The 20,871-nt window shown below is 39.5% G+C and overlaps 5 non-coding genes across 5 annotated transcripts; all 5 read right to left on the bottom strand.

The window, feature by feature from the left end:
• Positions 1–39: 39 nt before the first annotated feature.
• Positions 40–111, bottom strand: TRNAE-UUC (transfer RNA glutamic acid (anticodon UUC)). The gene has a single exon. It is a non-coding gene; the product is annotated as a tRNA-Glu (tRNA).
• A 301-nt stretch (positions 112–412) lies between these two features.
• TRNAY-GUA (transfer RNA tyrosine (anticodon GUA)) lies at positions 413–498 on the bottom strand. The gene is given in 2 exon segments: positions 413–448; positions 462–498. It is a non-coding gene; the product is annotated as a tRNA-Tyr (tRNA).
• A 151-nt stretch (positions 499–649) lies between these two features.
• Positions 650–721, bottom strand: TRNAG-UCC (transfer RNA glycine (anticodon UCC)). Its single transcript has one exon. It is a non-coding gene; the product is annotated as a tRNA-Gly (tRNA).
• Positions 722–2,732: 2,011 nt separating this feature from the next.
• TRNAY-GUA (transfer RNA tyrosine (anticodon GUA)) lies at positions 2,733–2,818 on the bottom strand. The gene is given in 2 exon segments: positions 2,733–2,768; positions 2,782–2,818. It is a non-coding gene; the product is annotated as a tRNA-Tyr (tRNA).
• Positions 2,819–2,977: 159 nt separating this feature from the next.
• On the bottom strand, positions 2,978–3,049 carry TRNAG-UCC (transfer RNA glycine (anticodon UCC)). The gene has a single exon. It is a non-coding gene; the product is annotated as a tRNA-Gly (tRNA).
• Between the last annotated feature and the right edge of the window lie 17,822 nt (positions 3,050–20,871).

Below are 20,871 nucleotides of genomic sequence, written 5' to 3'. Positions count from 1 at the left end.
TTGACCAACTAGCAACAAAGGGTTCCAATAAAAACTAGCTTCCCATACCGGGAGTCGAACCCGGGCCGCCTGGGTGAAAACCAGGAATCCTAACCGCTAGACCATATAGGATATGTGTCGCCACCCTGCACACACCACATGGGATGGTGTATGTGACAGAGCATCCACAGATCCTATAGGAGGTGAACCTTTTTATTTTAAAATACAGCTGTAATGCCTGTCAGTCCGCGGCTGCAGTTCATGAGTTCCTGTTCCAATGATCTTTGTGAGATGCGTCAGAGTTATAGTTTCTTTAGATCTTCCCAGATAAAGTGGTCCTTTTGCTGACCACGGAATTCGCACCTAAAGTCCACTCTTCACTCTGTAGGATCAACCTACCATTTTTTTTCCCGTCTCACAAAAATATAAAGCTTCCTTCGAGCCGGAATCAAACCAGCGACCTAAGGATGTCCGATTACTTTCTACAGTCCTCCGCTCTACCAGCTGAGCTATCGAAGGTCATGCTTCAAGGGCTGTCCATGCTGACTGTACCTGGAGCAGCCCCTCTCTCACCAACAACGCGTGTTACAAGCTACATCAAGTTGAAGGGTTAACATTGCAAACGGCTTGAAACTTACTGAATAGACCCGGATGTGTAAAAATCAATTTTTGCGTTGGCCGGGAATCAAACCCGGGTTAACTGCTTGGAAGGCAGTTATGCTCACCACTATACCACCAACGCTGGACAGAGAGATAGGCTTTTAATCTAGAGATTGGAAGGTCTGGAAAAAAAAACATAAGAAAAAAAAAACATTTTCCTTCCGTTTTTTTCCAAAGCCATTTTTTGTTTGTTTGGGTTTTGTGACCCTTGAGTTTTAGGATAATGTGAGTTAGATCCAGTCTGATATACAACGAAGGTAAAAGAAGTGTGGAACCAGTTTTCACAGAGCCCGATAGATCTGCTACATGGGTGGTTTTAGGAGTTCTGCATATGTAGATGTTATTGTGTCATTTTTCAGCCTTTAGCAGAATTTAGTTTTATGTGGAATATGGAATGTTTCATCAGAACATTTAGAAATCTGGCCGACCTTCAGGAAATGTTAAAAATTGTCATCTTCTGCCTTGGTCCGATCCTCTTCTCTGGCCTGGCTTATTTCTACACTTAAGCTTCTTTAGCGTAGCGGTTGTACCGTTTGCCTCACGCGACAAAGGTCCCCGGTTCGAAACTGGGTAGAAACACTTCTTATCATTATTCCCATTTAAAATACAGAACCGATGATTCATCACCAAAGAGGGCAATCTGCTCCTCAGTTTTGTACCAGAAGGTGGTGCTGTTGTAGTCAAGAAAATGGTGGTCAATCTACTGATGTCTTTCTTTCAGGTAAATGACTGGTGCTTCACATACTTTTTGCTTTGTTGCTTTAGTGTATTCCTTTGTTTTTCTTGTTTGTAATTTGGATTTTGAGATGATTTTTCCATGATATGTTTGAACCTGATGCAGAACTCACTATAACTATAAAATGAAATACCTGGTCAGTATATTGTGGTGCTATAAAATCTATACATACAATGTAATGTTGTTATAAATACACCTGTTTTGTGATTCGTACGGATAGTTACCTATAAGTTGTCGGTGGCCAGACTGGGGATAACTAAGCAGCACTGGCAGTTTCAGGAATTCCACCCTTCCTCCAGCAATCATCAGATATAGAAGATATAATACTTGATCCCTTTATGCCCATCTCATGGTGATGGGGCTGCCCTGAGAACAAGAGCAGTATGATCAGGTTTTACCATAAATTTGTCCGGTGTAATTCACTTTTCCCGCAGTGACAGTTTCCTTTACATAATTTTCTGAAGGGACAAATTATACATATTACATATAAAACATATACACTTTATGAAAGGATGTGGACACCCCTAATTATTGAGTTTAGGTATTTCAGCCACATCCATTGCTAACAGGTGTATAAAATCAAGCACATAGTCGACCATCTCCCTAGACAGACATTGGCATTATGTCTCCCTTTTCCTCTTCATCTATCTTTGTTCTCTTTATCTCCCAACCCTTTCTCTTTACCTCTCCCTGTTTGTCCACTTTTTCTTTACCGCTACCTTTTGTCACTTCCTCTCCCCTTTTCTTTAATCTATCCTCCTTTTCTTTAATCTCTCCATTTTCATTATCTTTCCTCCTGTTGCTTTTTATATAATCTCTCTAATCTATTCCTCCCGTTTCTGATGTTCCTTGACCAGCCCAATGAGGTAAGGAATCTGCCCCAGTATTTTGAGGTGGCTATTCAGGTAAGGTGAGCGCTTTAGATGTTGGGGAATATGTTTAATGCTATTTGATTTGACCAACTAGCAACAAAGGGTTCCAATAAAAACTAGCTTTCCATACCGGGAGTCGAAGCCGGGCGAAAACCAGGAATCCTAACCGCTAGACCATATGGGATACGTGTCTCCACCCTGCACACACCACATGGGATGGTGTATGTGACAGAGCATCCACAGATCCTATAGGAGGTGAACCTTTTTATTTTAAAATACAGCTGTAATGCCTGTCACTCCGCGACTGCAGTTCATGAGTTCCTGTTCCAATGATCTTTGTGAGATGCGTCAGAGTTATAGTTTCTTTAGATCTTCCCAGATAAAGTGGTCCTTTTGCTGACCACGGAATTTGCACCTAAAGTCCACTCTTCACTCTGTAGGATCAACCTACCATTTTTTTTCCCGTCTCACAAAAATATAAAGCTTCCTTCGAGCCGGAATTGAACCAGCGACATAAGGATGTCCGATTAATTTCTACAGTCCTCCGCTCTACCAGCTGAGCTATCGAAGGTCATGCTTCTGTGCGCCGTCCATGCTGACTGTACCTGGAGCAGCCCCTCCCTCACCAACATGGTATGCATTGTGTTACAAGCTACATCAAGTTGAAGGGTTAACATTGCAAACGGTTTGAAACTTACTGAACAGACCCGGATGTGTAAAAATCTATTTTTGCGTTGGCCGGGAATCGAACCCGGGTCAACTGCTTGGAAGGCAGCTATGCTCACCACTATACCACCAACACTTTTTGTTTCCTACGTTTTGGTAATCAATTCCTGAGTGTTAGAAGCTGGACGCGGATGCTAAGCGTGGCAGAGTGCCAATAAAGCTCCAATAAAGTTGGAAGCGGTAACCGTGAGTTTCCTGGCTACTGGCTATTACACTCTTGATATCTCTAAATGAAATTACTAAAACCTGAATTAAACCAACAAGAAATACATGAAACATACGAACTGTATATATATATATATATATATATAAATACATTAATTTTTTGAAATAACATTCTATATTGCTATTGAAGATACCTTTCATCTTCTGAAATCTGATGTGTATGAATCTGCATATAATTTACACTAATTCGCCTTAAATAGATTTCGGTTTAAAGGCGTATAGACCTTTATAGGTCTCTTCTCTAAAGATAAAAGCGGGCAATGATAATGCCTCCAAAAGGTGACAAAACTGGCACGGGTGATAAAGAGGAAAAATCTAAAATGTCTGTGAAAACAAAGAAACTTCCTCCAATTAGTGCCTACTATTCTCCTAAAAGTCAAACGGATACTTCTGTCTTATCATCTAAATCGTCTCCAGATCGACTAAATGAGATTAGTATAACCAACCCGCCAGATTATATTACAAAAACCAATTTGATGATGGCACTAGATTCTTTATATATTAAAATTAAAGCTGATTTGGACCATAATCTTAAAGAATATAAGGAAGAAATGACCCATATGAAGGTCACTTTAGCTGCTCAATCAAAATAAATTACTATGTTACATTTGGAAATTAAACAGCTTCAATCTCAAAATGAAGTATTAAAAGCAGATTTAACAAGACAAGATCTTAAACTTGCAGACCTAGAAGACAGGTCACGCAGACAAAATCTTAAAATTCGTGGGATATCTGAAGATGTGATAGAACTGGAACCGTACTTGATGGAACTACTTTCAACATATATAGATTGTCCAAACTACGGTCCGATATTAATTGAAAGAGCCCATAGACTTCCGCTGCCTCCTAACTGGACACAAACAAATACACCTAGAGATGTTATCATTTGTTTTGCCAACTATAGAATTAAAGAAGATCTAGTTAAAGAAATGAGAAGGAACCCTACTAAAATTGCAAAATTTGCATCCTTAACTACGTATCTCGATCTTTCACGTGCAACCAGAATACACAGAAAAAAATATTCTGATATTACTACCTGTTTACGGCAAAATAATATTATTTACTCCTGGGGTTTTCCCACAAAATTACGAATTAATTATCAAGGGAAAATCTATATTTGCAATGATCCTATACAAGCAAAGGACAATTTACTGAAATGGAATCTTACCATATAAGACTCTCTAATCTATAGAAGAAAATTTATGTTGTTTTTTGGTTCTTTTTTATTTAAAATTTTTTATTTATTTTTTTCCTTTTTTTTTATTTTTTTTTTTAATTTATGATATAAAGTATAAGATATTACCATATTATTACCTAAAATACTATTCTAATTGGGAAATATTATGATTGGTTTATTCATTGAGTTGGCAATGCACTGGTTGGAAATTATATGTTATGTGTTATAATTTTAGTCCTGTCACTAAGCTGGTAATGTAATGGTTGGATAAGATATAAATGATATAAATGGTTGATAACAATATAAAAGATACAATAGATTACTTAGGATATAGATTATCACAAATTCTTAAATTTATTTTTTCCTTTTTTTTTTTTTCTTAAAAATATTAGATAAAATTATGGGACTCACAGAGACTCACAGAGATATATTAGTACTGTTAATCTTTGGATAAGATATTTTCACAAAGCTAGAATTGAGATATTAGGATAGGAAAATTTAAAAGACACTAATATATACTTATGACACATTATATATATGGGTGAATAGTAATAGATTTATTAGAATAAATCACTTGAGAAGAAGGAGACTTCTATTATAGCTATTAACATAAATTTCCTTTCTGATACATATATTGGCAAAAACCTATGATCATATACTAATATAGGTATGTCTATATATATATATACCACTATACCACCAGCGTAAAGGTCAAATACGCGGTGACATACCCGGAAATACACATACAAATCATTATAAAAGAACAGACATAACGAACATAAATACTTACAGATCGCTGATTTTGCTGACACACGCAGAGACCTGCACCAATTGAATTTCCTGAAGAAGCCTAAGGGCGAAACGCGTAGAAAAAGACTCAATTGGACTTTAACCTATGCCTGTATATGCATTTTATGCATGAAAAAACTGTGAGTGCATTTCTATTTGGTATATGCTTTTTACCTAAGATACTGCACCATTTTAAGTTTGTTTGTTAGATTTTCATTGAAGAATATTAAAGCCTCTTTACAGTCCATATTGAAGGGTTGGATTTGCCTCTTTTTCTTGTGACTGCAATATATCACCTAATCACCAATATTGGAAGTACAATCTACACTATATTGTGTTGTTTTCTACCTTTTCCTATATATGTTCCTGCGCCCCATACAATTTTGGTTTGTTCGTATTTTCACACTTTGAGGAAGAGTGTTGTTTGGGAGCTGCGGTCCAATTAGGGAAGTATTATTTTAATTTAGTTTTCATTATACCTCACCTGAGTGACACGTGTTATTTGGTTTTTTTCGTTTCACGACATTTTCTCTATATACCATGCATTAGCAAGCTTCTATCCTATCTATAGAATGCCTGTTCAGCAAATCCTTCATTCCATATTTTAAGGTCAAGGAAACCTTGAAGCTTATTATTGAAACCTATTAATATATCTTAATAATCATTTATTTATGAACAATGATTACATATCTTTGACTATTGCCTATACCAATAATTATATATGGTCCATTTCATATTACTAGGGTTAAAAGAGATGTTAAATGTGTTAGAATCTTTTACAATTTCCCCTGATGATAGGATAATATCCTTATCATATATTTTCAAATACACACATTTACTCACCATTCGTATCACATTCGTATCACATTTATACTACAATCACATCACACTTTAACTGGGACCATATGATAATCATTAGCATGAGACACCCTTTTCTCTACATTTGTTATGGAATGAGAGGATTGTGCTCTTTTTATCATTTCCCTTAATATTCCATCTCCCTTATCTACTTCATACTTAACATGTTTATATATCTTACTTATTCTACACATAAGAAAACTTTGATAAACAATACATAATAAAACAAGTATAGCTATAATAACAATTGGATTTAACAATATATTCCCAGCTGCTGATTTTACCGAAGATTGTGACCACATATTTACTGATTTTTTTTAAATTTGACCACCAATTAACTCCAGACATATCATTCCATTGATGTTGAATTTGTTCTAATTCACCTTGTTTATGTTGGAAAACAATTTCTGCATCTTTCAATTGTTGCTTTAATATGGCCAATAATCCCTTATCTTTCTTTATTTCCTCTGTCCATGTTTTCCAAGGAAAATGGTCTATCTGTGTCAGATTAAATTGCTGAGGTAGTGTTCTTAAACGCTCTGTACCTATAGTGGAGACATTAAACTTTTTCCCATCTATCTCCAACTTTTTCAAATCACCTTCTATGCAATATAATCCTCTGTGAAGAGTATCATTATGCATACAATTTGAAAAGAATGCTCTGATCAATGACTCTTCCTTCATTACTTGAAAACAAACTTTCCCTATCTTTACTTGAGTCATTAATTCATGCATAGATGTAACACTTTCAATCCTGGCTTCACATGATGAATGATTGTGAAAACAAGAATGATAGACAACCTTTTCTTGCCCTGGAAGACATATTACTTTAGAAACAAAATGAAGACAAGCTGAAACATCTAATTGTTCCAGATTTTCCCCATCAAATACAAAATCTGTATACCTTAAATTATAACGAATCTAATTTGTCCAACAATGTCTCTTGATGTATCAATGTCTGATGTCAGGAGTCGATCCACCCGAACTTCTCTTATCTTATGCAATAACAATATCTTCTGTGGTAAATCCTTTGTCTGATCATCAATTTCAATTGGCTTTTGGTACTGTTCAAACAACACAGCAATCAAAAAACTCAGCACCAACAACCATGGAAGTAATATGTAACACGCTATTTTGATGTCACGCTTCTTGTATTGCTGTTTCTCTGGAGGTTCTCTGTCCAATAGTAAACAGTTTTGTTCCTCCATTTTCTTGCAGAACTGTGTTCCTGCAAGAACAGAATTTAGTTAGAAACATACAATTTACACTGGTCAACATGTACCCACAGCTTCTGCTGCCTACAGGTATTTTTCACTGTTTTTTTCTGTTCTTTGAACAAGGATCATAACTTGACCCATTGTGTCGATTATTTCAAACGGTCCTTCCCAATTACTTTCCCAAGGTCCTGCCTTCCTAAAAGTCTTAATCATTACTGATGCTCCTTTCACAAATTTAGATGAGTGAGGCGGTACCATACGCTGCATTCTAGACGCTGCGTGAGGAAGGATTGTTTTTAAATTATCCTGAAGTACCTGTAACCACTTAGTTCTTGCAATGGCATCTTTCTGTGGAGTAGACAAAAACGGTTCATGAGGAAAGATCAATGGCATTTTCCTTCCTGTCATTAATTCAAAAGGTCTATACTGGGTAGTTGAGGAGCTTGTTCCCCTAATACTCATCAATACCAGAGGTACTGCATCAACCCAAGTATTTCCTTTATCAAGTAACATTTTTTCAATTCTAGACTTAATCGTTCTGTTCATTCTTTCTACAATACCTGCGGACTGAGGATGGTATGGAACATGGAATTGTTGACGTACCCCCAGTATTGCGCAAACAGCCTGCATGACTTTGCCAGTAAAATGGCTCCCCCTGTCAGAAGAAATCATCCTTGGGATTCCCCAAGTACAAAAAACATGATTCACCAATGCTTTTGCCGTAGACAAAGCATCATCTTTCCTGACAGGCAACAGTTCTACCCACTTAGAAAATACATCTACCACGACTAATGCATACCTGAGACCTTGTTTACCTGAAGGTAGGGGACCTATGTAGTCAATCTGCAATGTAGACCACGGACCGTCTGCAGGTGCAATTCTTAGAAGTGGTGGCTTTTGTCCTTTAGGCCTGGGGTTTACTTGAGCACAAATGAGACATGACTGAACAACATTTTGTACAGAGTCTTCCATTTTGTCCCAATAAAACTTCTCTTTGAGAATTTCCAGCTATTTTTGCTGACCCACATGACCTAAACTTTCATGATTATAGCGGGTGAATTCCGTCTGCAAGTGTTTAGGCACAACTGGAAGTAAATTACCTTGCATCTCATAACAAACCACTCCATTTTCACAAACAAAGGGAGGTGTTATTTTATTCTTACATTCCACAATGAACGGATCTTTCATCTGTTCATCACTAAATGAAGGTAGATTTGCTTCCTTACTCTTTACTGGTAGTATTTCCAACGGTTCTAGTTCCATCACTATCTCTCCTGTCAAAGCTGCTTCCTTTGCTAGAGAATCTGCTTTCTCATTTCCCAAAGCTAAATCACTAGTTCCTCTGCTATGACCTGGTACTTTGACAATAGCATATCGGTTAGGATTTTTAGAAGCAAGCTCAAAAATAGTCTGCAGTGTATCAACATGACTTAAGATTTTGTTAGATGAATCCACAAAACCTCGTTTTTTCCACACTGGTAAGTAGTCTGTTAGTGAACGTACGACATATGAACTATCGCTATAGATTACCAAAGGATCATTGTTTTCTTTCTCGTTAATTTCCAATACTGTTTTAACAGCTTCAATTTCTGCTCTCTGGGCAGAAAAATGTCCTGGTAGTCTATGCTGAATAGCTCGACCTTTCTTTGGAAACCAAATGGCATATCCGGTATAATACTGTCCTTTCAAGCAAAATCTAGAACCATCTACAAATACTGGTTCATCAGTTTCCTCTACTTCTTTTCTAAAAAGAGATGGATAATCCCCCTGAAATGTCTCAACACACTCATGTGATTCACCCTCATATTGCATTAGTTGAGGGAGCACATATTTAGCTTTATGATCCACTTCAATCTGTTTTGGAGACAAAGACAACAACCAATGTGCAAATCTTTGATGTGACACTCCTGGGATACTTTTTTCAAGAAGCAATTTCAAAGTGGAGTGAGGAGTCTGCAGAATTAGTTTGTTAAACCCAACAATATGTTCAGTCGCCTTAACTGCAAAGTGTACACCCACCAAATGTCTTTCACACGTTTCAAACCCTTTTTATACAGGTGAAAGGAGTTTGGAAAAATAGCCAACTATTCTCCATTCTTTTCCCTGTAGCTGCAGTAAAACTGCTGAGAAAAATTTACAAGTCCCAGGAATTGTCTTAAAGCTTTGAAAGTTGTAGGTACAGGCAAAGCTGCTACTGTTGCTACTCTTTCCTGCAAAGGACGTCTCTGGCCTGGACTTATCAAAACTCCCAAGTACTGAACCTCTTGTTTCAGTAATTGGACCTTCCTTGGATTTAATTTCAATCCTGACTCGTACAACAGATCAAACAATTCTGCTAACAAGGTGAGGTGTTCCTCCCTACTCTCTGTTGCCAACAAGATATCATCAACATACTGTAGAATACAATCTTGCCTTGAGAATTTTGATAACACTTTTGCCAATGCCTGATGAAACAGACTAGGTGACATGTGCGCCCCTTGTGGTAATCTGCAAAATACATATTGCTCATTCAGAAAAGTAAAAGCAAATTTGTATTGGCAACTCCTCTCTATCTGAATACTGAAAAAACCATTACTAATATCCAGTACCGAGAAAAACTTCGCCTTAGCATTCAATCGAGACATGATGTCAGGGGTATCTGCTACAATTGGTGCCACATTTGGGGTACATTTATTAAACATACGCAGATCTAGAAGCATTCTATAAGAATTATCTGGTTTCTTAACTGCCCATAACGGATAATTTGTCACTGAATTTGATTTGCGTATGACGCCTTGTTGAAGTAGTTCTTCAATAATTTTGGACAAAGGCTCAATTGAATCTGGAGGCAATCGGTACTGTTTCTGAGCTATGGGATCTATTCCTTCCACTTTAACAACAACATCTTTCATTGTCCCTACCTCATTCTTAGACTGAGCCCATAACGAGGGATGTTTCTGCACAATTTCTACAAGAGTCAAGTCATTACAATCCATTTGTGGCCAAACATGATTTGGGGATACCTCCTCAATTAAATTGATAACGCCCACTATACTATAGTCACTTGGATCTATTACTACAGGCCCTTTAAGGTTATTACTTCTCCAAATCACTTGATTCCCTAAGTCAATGACCCAACCTCTTTCTCTCATTACGTCAGCCCCTAAGATATTTTCTGAGCTAGGACAATGCCAGATATCAATTTCAGTACACAAATAGCCAGGAATCTCAAACAAAACACCAGTAACTAAAGTTGCTGAAGTATTACCTTTACCACTAAAACCTACAATCGTGCAAACAGGTGAATTAGATGTTATAGGCAAAGCTTGATTAGTCACACTTAATTGAGCTCCTGTATCAATTAGGAATGTAATCTCTTTTCCCTGTAATTTTCCCTTGACATATGGTCTGCAACAGTTGTCAGTTGACACTGGAGCTACATAGGTCAACTTACAGAGTGATTGATTCTTATCTAGTCACTGAGAGGGCGTCAGACCCCCCCTGACATTCTTTCCTGTTACATTAGTAGCAGTACTATTTGTTGTCAGCTCTTGCACCTGTCTTATTAGTGGAGTGTATGGGGACGTTGACTTAAACTGTTCACCAGTAGGTGGGGCTGTTGGCACCAGCCCATTCTCTTTCCCAAAATTTTGTGTTCTAGGGACAAATTTTCTATTTTTAAGAAATTGTTTACACTGCCACTTCAAATGTCCTCTTTTACCACAATGATAACAACTAACATTTGGTCTGAATATCTTTTGGTTAGTATTATCAAATCGTTCAAAATTAGTAGGATTAGTTTGTGGCATTCCAGCCGTTTGTCAATTGGTTCCTGTACTGTAGATACTTTTACCTTTACAGTTGACATTTTCATTGCTCTTCTAATACGATCAATGAATATGGCTGCTTCTTGCAAACTAGGTTTTTCAGAGGCAAGCTGAACTGATACAGGATCTAGATATTTAAATTTCCTTACAAATGCTATAATCATAGCCTGTGGTTCATCTCCATCTTCAATTCCCATTACCATTCTATAGGCTTTCTCAAATTTCAACAAAAATGCAAAGGGATCATCTTGCAGATTTACTTTTAGAGATTCAATTAAGTCAAGAGATGGAGATGAGTCACCAGTTGTGAAAAGAATTAATTGCTTCAATCTATCCATGTCATTTGCATGCACTAATTGACCTAATGCATCCTCTGTAGGTGTGTCCTGTAACCTTTTGGACATATGGGAAGGTATCCAAAACCTAAAAATGGCGTTTCTTTGTTTATTATTTAATTGGAATTTGTCTGTATTTGTCTCAAATACATCAATATTATGGAATGCATCCATCTTATCGTCACATTTAGGAAGATCTTTGGCAATTTTCATTAGTTGATCATTAATTTTTGAAGTCAATTTTGTTGCACTGTCTCTGAGCTTTTGTCTCTCAACTCCTCCTACGTCAAGTTCCTCATCAGAATCTATCGTTGAGGTACCAGCTATTTCAGGAACAAAGGATACGTCCTTCTTACCTTCTTGTCTTGTGATAACTGACACCTTTTTATTTTTAAAACATAATCTAGACAGTCTATCCCTATACCTCTCCAAGTCCTCTAATTGCTGAGCTAAAACAAAACAGTCGGGACAGCTGTTAAAGTCGTCAGTACTGTCATCAGGGTTAGATTCTGGTACAACTTTGTTAATCATGCAAATACTTTGTCTAGGTTGTAAATCCTCCACAATCAAGTCATTAAACGTTTTAAACATGCTTAGGACATTTTGTAGTTTCTTCTTAAGTTTATCAATACATAACAATTTCTTATCTATCTTCATATTTTCTAGCTCACATTGTTTGTACATACTAGCCCATAGCTGTGCATTAGTAGGACAATTATCAAATTGAAAAGTTATTTTACTTTTGTTAGCATAAGTTTTTATAAAATACATGACTTACCCTGTTTAGTGAACTCTCCGTGAGTGGCTGTTGTTTCACGCTGTATGGCTGTCTTGCGTCTGCCATCAATAGCGTCTCTTAGCACTTGTGGTTCCAATAAAAATCTGAAAGTCTGTATCCTCAAAGGTCCTTTTATTAATTTTCTCCCGACAGTTTGCAAAAAGTGTACAGATATATCTGCCCTTCCCCCTGAGCAAGCTGGAGGGCAAAGGTCAGGAAAAAATACGCAGGGCTGGCACGCCAGATATGTAATAAAATGTATAGGGCCAATACAAACTTCAAATAATTGGAACACATATAAATGTATGTGCGTCAAAAATAGGCAGAGTCACTTAGATGCAAACAAAGGTAAAACATTTAATACGAACAAAAAATAGAAGAAGAATATAAAAAGTAGATAACAAAAATAATATAAAACAAGTCTTACAAAACCTTGGAGAGGAATTTAGTTCATGACATCTGTCCTATGCATTCCTGAGGATGGAGGGAGGGAGTGTTGGGACGAGAAGAGTCCGTGGATGGCAAGTACATCTCCCCTCTACCTCTCCTCCCATGCTTCTCCAAGGCCTTAACTTATATACACGGTTTGAATAATGATGTCAGTCTTGTCAGTCTATTGGTCTTCACCTAATTGGGTAAACATGCTCACTAAGATCTTTACACGTCGAAACCCTATTTTAGGTGGTGGCTGTACGCATACTGTAATGCCCTTTTAGAGTTACAACTATACCATGCATTAGCAAGCTTCTATCCTATCTATAGAATGCCTGTTCAGCAAATCCTTCATTCCATATTTTAAGGTCAAGGAAACCTTGAAGCTTATTATTGAAACCTATTAATATATCTTAATAATCATTTATTTATGAACAATGATTACATATCTTTGACTATTGCCTATACCAATAATTATATATGGTCCATTTCATATTACTAGGGTTAAAAGAGATGTTAAATGTGTTAGAATCTTTTACAAATGCAGTACCTGTATTCAACCTGCAAGTGGAGCCAGAGTTCTCTAGAGGGTCTGGAGACCATCTAGCGAACTTTTTCTTCTTTATTGTTTTTTTTCCCGGGCCGCCGCTGCCGGTGATCTTCACCATCCTCAAGATGGCGGCGGCCCGGGAAAAAAAAACAATAAAGAAGAAAAAGTTCGCTAGATGGTCTCCAGACCCTCTAGAGAACTCTGGCTCCACTTGCAGGTTGAATACAGGTACTGCATTTGTGACCGCTCTCCTGTTTAAAGACATGCCAGTCCTGGCACGTCAATTGTCGTAAACGACTTGTTTTTCTGTGACGTGCCCGGACCGGCAATTGTCATCATAGCTGCCTTCCAAGCAGTTGACCCGGGTTAGATTCCCAGCCAACGCAACATTTTTTTTTTTTGCACATCCTAGTCTATTCAGTAAGTTTCAAGCCATTTGCAATGTTAACCCTTCAACTTGATGTAGCTTGTAACACAATGCATACCATGTTGGTGAGGGAGGGGCAGCTCCACGTACATTCAGCATGGACAGCACACTGAAGCGTTACCTTCGATAACTCAGCTGGTAGAGCGGAGTACTGTAGCAAATAATCGGACATCCTTAGGTCACTGGTTCGATTCCGGCTGGAAGGAAGCTTTATATTTTTGTGAGACGGGAAAAAAAATGGTAGGTTGATCCTACAGAGTGAAGAGTGGACTTTAGGTGTGAATTCCGTGGTCAGCAAAAGGACCACTTTATCTGGGAAGATCCAAATAAACTATAACTCTGACGCATCTCACAAAGATCATTGGAACAGGAACTCATGAACTGCAGCCGCGGACTGACAGGCATTACAACTGTATTTTAAAATAAAAAGGTTCACCTCCTATAGGATCTGTGGATTCTCTGTCACATACACCATCCCATGTGGGCTAGCGGTTGGGATTCCTGGTTTTCACCCAAGCAGCTGGGGGTCGACTCCCGGTATGGGAAGTTAGTTTTTATTGGAACCCTATGTTGCTATCCATTTGCTAGTTGCTCAAAACAAATAGCATTAATCATATTCCCCAACATCTAAAGCGCTCACCTTACCTGAATAGCCACCTCAAAATACTGGGCCAGATTCCTTACCTCTTTGGGCTGGTCAAGGAACATCAGAAAGGGGAGAAATAGATTAGAGAGATTATATAAAATGCAACAGGAGGAAAGATAATGAAAATGGAGAGATTAAAGAAAAGGAGGATAGATTAAAGAAAAGGAAGATAGATTAAAGAAAAGGGGTCGACTATGTGCTTGATTTTATACACCTGTTAGCAGGGCCGGCCTTAGGGGTGTGCGACCTGTGCGACCGCACAGGGCGCCATGGTTGCAGGGGCGCCTGACCGGGACTTAGATTAAAGCATCGTTTTTTTTTTTTTAAACTTTATTTAACATCATTCATGTTAAATAAAGTTAAAAAAAAAAAACGATGCTTAAATCTATGTCCCGGTCAGGGGCGCCGAGCGGTTGCTCGTGAAGTTCTCGGCAACCGCTCGGCGCCCCTTACTCTCCGTGACTCCGTCGCTGTGCCGGCATCTCATGTTGAGCGCCGGACTATTCCGGCTCTCAACATGAAATGCCGGCAGAGCGAGAAGACGGATGCCTCCCGCTCTCACCGCAGGACTCCGGCAACAAGGTAAGTGTGGGGGGGTGTAGTTTGAAGGGGCAGAGGGGGGGTGTAGTTTGGAGGGGGGGTGTAGTTTGGAGGGGCAGAGGGGGGGGTGTAGTTTGAAGGGGCAGAGGGGAGGTGTAGTTTGAAGGGGCAGAGGGGGGGTGTAGTTTGAAGGGGCAGAGGGGGGTGTAGTTTGAAGGGGCAGAGGGAGGGGGGTGTAGTTTGAAGGGGCAGAGGGAGGGGGGTGTAGTTTGAAGGGATGGGGGGGTGTAGTTTGAATGGGCAGGGGGGGTAGTTTGAGGGGGCAGAGGGGAGGGGTAGTTTGAAGGGGTGGTTTGAGGGGCGGTAGTTTGAAGGGGCATGGGGGGGTAGTTTGAAGGGGCAGAGAGGGCGGGTAGTTTGAAGGGGCAGAGAGGGGGGGCAGAGGGAGGGGGGTGTAGTTTGAAGGGACGGGGGGGTGTAGTTTGAATGGGCAGGGGGGGTAGTTTGAGGGGGCAGAGGGGAGGGGTAGTTTGAAGGGGTGGTTTGAGGGGCGGTAGTTTGAAGGGGCATGGGGGGGTAGTTTGAAGGGGCAGAGAGGGCGGGTAGTTTGAAGGGGCAGAGAGGGGGGGTAGTGAGGGGGGCGCCAGAGGAGTAGTCCGCACAGGGCGCCAGAACGCCTAAGGCCGGCTCTGCCTGTTAGCAATGGATGTGGCTGAAATACCTAAACTCAATAATTTGAGAGGTAGTGGGTTCGATACCCACATTCTCCACAAGCCAGTATTTTAATTTCTATTAAACTGTGTATTTAGAAATTTAAGGAGAGAACCTATTTTGCACTACATTCTCTCCACAAGTTAAACAATTGGTGGACTAGTGGACAAGAAATGTTTTTGAGTCTTTTCTCATTGATTGCATTCGCAATTATAAAGCAGACTTGTGAATTTTTCTTCAGGCGAACATGAAAACGAACATGAAGAGCGTGTTTTCGTGTTTGTTCCGAAGACATGAAAAAGAGAAGACACTGCCGGTAAAACGTAGGCGAAGACGAAGATTCACACACGAAGAATATTCGCTTTCGTCTACTATTCTCCCCGGTCCCTTCCCCATCTAACTTACCTTATCTTCACAGCATCACGGGAGTTGACTGAAGTGGAAATCTGCAGGTTTGTCGTCAGGGGTTACAGGGCAGTGTGAGTGAGCCTATTGGTCACCTGCAGGGTCTTCCTCTGGCATCAACCAATTGGTTGATGCCAGAGGAAGACCCTGCAGGTGACCAATAGGGCTCACCTGGACGGCCTTTTTAACTCCTAATTTCCGCTCCCGTTAACCCCTGCGATGCTGCGTTAGATAACGGGAGCAGAAATCCGTAGGGTAAAGGGCTGTGCAAGCGACCAATAAGCTCACTCGCACGGCCCTTACCACTAGTTGCTGGGCAGAAAAAAAAATAAAGCAACCTGGGACCCTGCTGCAACAGTTAGCTTAGCATAAATAACTTACTATAACTTCGGACACAATGCTGCCCTCTGTTGGTTTTACATTAAATAGCATATGCTTGAAATCCAAAGTTATTATGCTACTCAAGGGCAGCATTCTGTCTGAAGCTATATTAGCCATATGTGGCAGTGTGTTCATTTTCATCTATTAATTATTTAAATAAAATATATCCCCATGATCCGCTGGTCTCCCCGCTGCAAGAGTTAAATGTCCGCACTCGCAGACATTAATTCTGTCGAACTTGCAAACTCTTTTTTTCTATTTATTTGGGGGTTTTTTTGTATTAAACCATTACACGAAAGGATCATGGGAATATATTTTATTTGAATAAATGCAAATGAGCACACTGCCACATATGGCTAATATGTGTTCGGACAGAATGCTCCCCTCTGTTGGTTTAACATTAAGTAGCATAATAAATAACTGGATATTACTAGATCAAGTGGTAGCGCGCTCGCTTCGCATGTGAGAGGTAGCGGAATCGATACCCGCATTCTCCAGATTATTTTTAGAGGCTGTAATTGGAAGGAGGTCAGATTTATTGTACTACACATATTTTTGCAATCTTATCTGTTACAAATTGTGTTTGTTGGATAAGATACTAGTTGTGTAGGGGGATTAGCTTAAGCGGTAGAGCGCTCGCTTTGCATGTGAGAGGTAGTGGGATTGATACCCACGTTCTCTACAAGTCAGTGTTTTAATTTCTATTAAAATGTGTATTTAGAAACTTTAGTAGAGAACCTATTTTGCACTACGTTCTCTCCACAAGTTAAACAATTGGTGGACTAGTGGACAAGAAATGTTTTTGAGTCTTTTCTCATTGATTGCATTTGCAACTATAAAGAGCTTTTCTTTTCTAAAATGTATGTGGCTGAGAAAACGCACTAACCCAATGAGTATTGAAAAAGAAAACAAAAGGCTCACTTAGCGTTGAGTAGGTTTTTGTTGCTTTAACCCCTTCAGGACCGGGATTTTGATACTAACGTGTCGCTAAAGGACCGGAGCCGTTTTTGTGTTTTTGCCATGTCTTTCTTCAGCTGTAATTTCTCTCTTATCAATTGGTGCACCCACACAAATCATATATTGTTTTTTTCAGCACAAGTAGGGCTTTCATTTGAAACCATAGTAAGCTGGGTAGTACATTGTTTTGTTTGAAAAAAACTGGAAAAAGTGGGGGAAAACTGAAAAAAAACGCATTTTTTTACAGTTTTGTATACATACAAATTGTACACACATTAAACCAATGGGAAAAAATTATCCCAAATATATTCATTAACTTGTCCTTATTTGGAAAACCCCCAACATGGCCAGGATTTTTATCTATTTTGACCAGTATAGGGCAAATATTGCAAGGCATGCATCACGTTTTTGAAATGTAATTTTTTTCAAATTTGGCATGGTAGTCTAATAACTGCAATAGTTGTCACAGATACTGATTACCCCCCCAAAATTATATGTTTATGAACAGTAGATAAGTCAAGGTGTACAACTAGGGTCATTTTGACACTTTTCAAACAGGGATTTTATCGCCAATTGCTGCCAAATTTTGAGGTATTTTTATATTTTTGGGGTTTTTTTTGCATATGTTGCAATGTTGCTTTAGATTTGATATTATATTTTGTATAGAATATGTGCAACTGCAGAACAAAACACCAAATTGTGTTCACCAACATCCCCCGGTTCCAACAAGGCCTCACATGCATGGTTCATGCATTTTTTGAGGAAGCCATGAGGCCATAACTGGAACATGAGCAAGTTTTCAGAAATTGGTTTCCTGGGCCCATATCCCATTTGGGACATTTTGGAAGCCCCCCCCACTGTAAATTACCCCATAAAAGTATATATTTATGAACAGTAGACGAGTCAAGGTGTTCAACTAGGGTAGTTTTGACAGTTTTCAGCCAGCCATTTCTTCACTGATGTCTGCCAAACTTCACAGGGAAATTATTTTATTGCTTTTTTAACGCATACATTTCAATGTTGCAATTTATTTCTTGCACAGCATATGTGTAACACTGGAAAAAAAACACCACATTTTGTTCACCAACACCCCCCGGTTCCAACAAGGCCTCACATGCATGGTTCATGTATTTTTTGAGGAAGCTATGAGGGCAAAACTGGAACATGTGCATTTACATTTTTTTAAATATTTTTTTTCATCAGATTACTTGTAAGTGACAGGTTTAGGCCTCTGACATCAATCAGGGAGACCGATCAATAATCAGCGACTTAAAATGTCACCGACCAGTGATCAGGTAATAATTATGATTTTTTCATTTATTAATAATTTGTGTTTTTTCATAATTACCCTAGATGACCCCTCTCTCTTTGTAGAGCAGGGTCATCCGTGGGCTGCCATAATGATCCGATCACTCCTATTGGCCAGGAGCGATCTGATCAGCCCAGCATTTGACCTGGAAGCACCCTGGACTTTCAGGTCAGTGCTGTAATTTTTTTTTTTATTATTATTATTATTATTTTATTAATTTTTTTAAATATATATTTTTTTTTAATTTATTTTTTTTAATTATTATTATTATTTTTTACATTATTGTTTTTAACTCTTTCAATGCTGATGCTCCATTGAAGCACAGCATTGATTGATATTTAGTCCCCACAAGCTTGTGGGGACTAATATTAACCCCTGCAATGCTGCGATGGGGGTCATACACAATCGCAGCATTGAAGGGGTTAATTGAGGAAGAGGGGGGTAGGGGTTAATTGAGGAAGAGGGGGGTAGGGGTTAACTGAGGAAGAGGGGGGGTGGGGGGGTCTGGTCTCCACACTCATGTGGAGACCAAAGAACCCTGTCTCCCTGTCCCTAAAGCTGCCTCTGGCAGCTGGGACACAATCTCCAATAGACTGGAGATTGTAGGCGAGGAGTCTCTCTGATCAGTCCTACAGGACTGATCAGAGGACTTCTGGGGGCTCGTTTTTGCTGTTGCTGGTCTGCCTGGACCAGGCAGACCACCAACAGCAGAACCCCCCTAAAAAACGGGAATTAACCCCTTCAATGCCGCGATCGCGGCATTGAAGGGGTTAACGCTGCACTGACGCTCTCATGGAACGATCAGGCAGCAGGGGGGTGTTGGATCAGGTCCCCACACTTGTGTGGGGACCCATTCAATACCCCCCTTCCCTGAAGCTGCCTGTGGCAGCTGAAACCGCGATTGCAGATTTTTCTGCAATCGCTGTTTCTGCCTACAAAATCACTCCGTGGGAGTGATCGTGGGCTTGGGGGCGGGCTTAGACAGGCTGTGCTGTCTGCCCAGGACTCCTGGGCAGACAGCAGCAGCAGCGCCCCCACGATCACCGCGATTGTGGTGATGTGGGGGCGTTTTTTGGAGACGTCCCGGTCTACCGGTGACTGTTAACCAGGAAGTACCAGGTACGTCCCGATACTGAAGGGGTTAATCCTCCCTTGCATTGTTTTTAAGTCTTTTTCAAAGACCAGCTTCCATTAGTGACACTTTTTCTCAACTTACAGGGTGCTAGGAACAAAAAAGAAAGAGCCTTTATTGGAAATGAAGATGGTCTTACAAGTTTCTTTTCTTTAGGACTTTAAAAAGAAAAAAAAAGTTGACTTCTAATGCTTAACAGTGTGTGGGGGATTAGCTCAAGTGGTAGCGCGCTCGCTTTGCATGTGAGCGGCGGCGGGATCGATACCTACCTTTTCCAGGTACTTCTTAGAGGCTGTAATTGGGAGGAGTTCTCTTATGTTTGCAAGGTCAGATTTATTGTACTACACATATTTTTGCAATCTTATCTGTTACAAATTGTGTTTGTTGGATAAGACACTCGTTTCTATTAAACTGTGTATTTAGAAACTTTAGGAGAGAACCTATTTTGCACCTGCATTCTCCAGATTATTTTTAGAGGCTGTATTGGAAGGAGGTCAGATTTATTGTACTGCACATATTTTTGTAATCTTATCTGTTACAAATTGTGTTTGTTGGACGAAGCACTCGTCGTGTAGGGGGATTAGCTCAAGTGGTAGAGCGCTCGCTTCGCATGTGAGAGATAGCGTGGTCGATACCCGCATTCTCCAGATTATTTTTAGAGGCTGTATTGTAAGGAGGTCAGATTTATTGTACTGCACATATTTTTGCAATCTTATCTGTTACAAATTGTGTTTGTTGGATGAGTACTAATTGTGTAGGGGGATTAGCTCAAGTGGTAGAGCGCTCGCTTCGCATGTGAGAGGTAGCGGGATCGATGCCCGCACTCTTCAGATTATTTTTAGAGGCTGTAATTGGAAGGAGGTCAGATTTATTGTACTGAACATATTTTTGCAATCTTATCTGTTACAAATTGTGTTTTTTGGATAAGACACTCGTCGTGTAGGGGGGTTAGCTCAAGTGGCAAAGCGCTCGCTTTGCATGTGAGAGGTAGCAGGATCGATACCCGCATTCTCCAGGTACTTTTTAGAGGCTGTAATTGGAAGGAGTTCTCTTATTTTTGCAAGGTCAGATTTATTGTACTGCACATATTTTTGCAATCTTATCTGTTACAAATTGTGTTTGTTGGATGAGACGCTCATCGTGTAGGGGGATTAGCTCAAGTGGTAGAGCGCTCGCTTAGCATGTGAGAGGTTAATTTCTATTAAACTGTGTATTTAGAAACT

The sequence above is a fragment of the Sceloporus occidentalis genome, unplaced genomic scaffold (assembly GCF_023333645.1).
Source record: "Sceloporus occidentalis isolate IW3139 unplaced genomic scaffold, rSceOcc1.0.p SCAF_111, whole genome shotgun sequence".
In the NCBI taxonomy this organism is placed as follows: domain Eukaryota; kingdom Metazoa; phylum Chordata; class Lepidosauria; order Squamata; family Phrynosomatidae; genus Sceloporus; species Sceloporus occidentalis.
The sequence above is the reverse complement of the archived record's forward strand: the minus strand, read 5'-3'. Positions and strand labels throughout refer to the sequence as shown.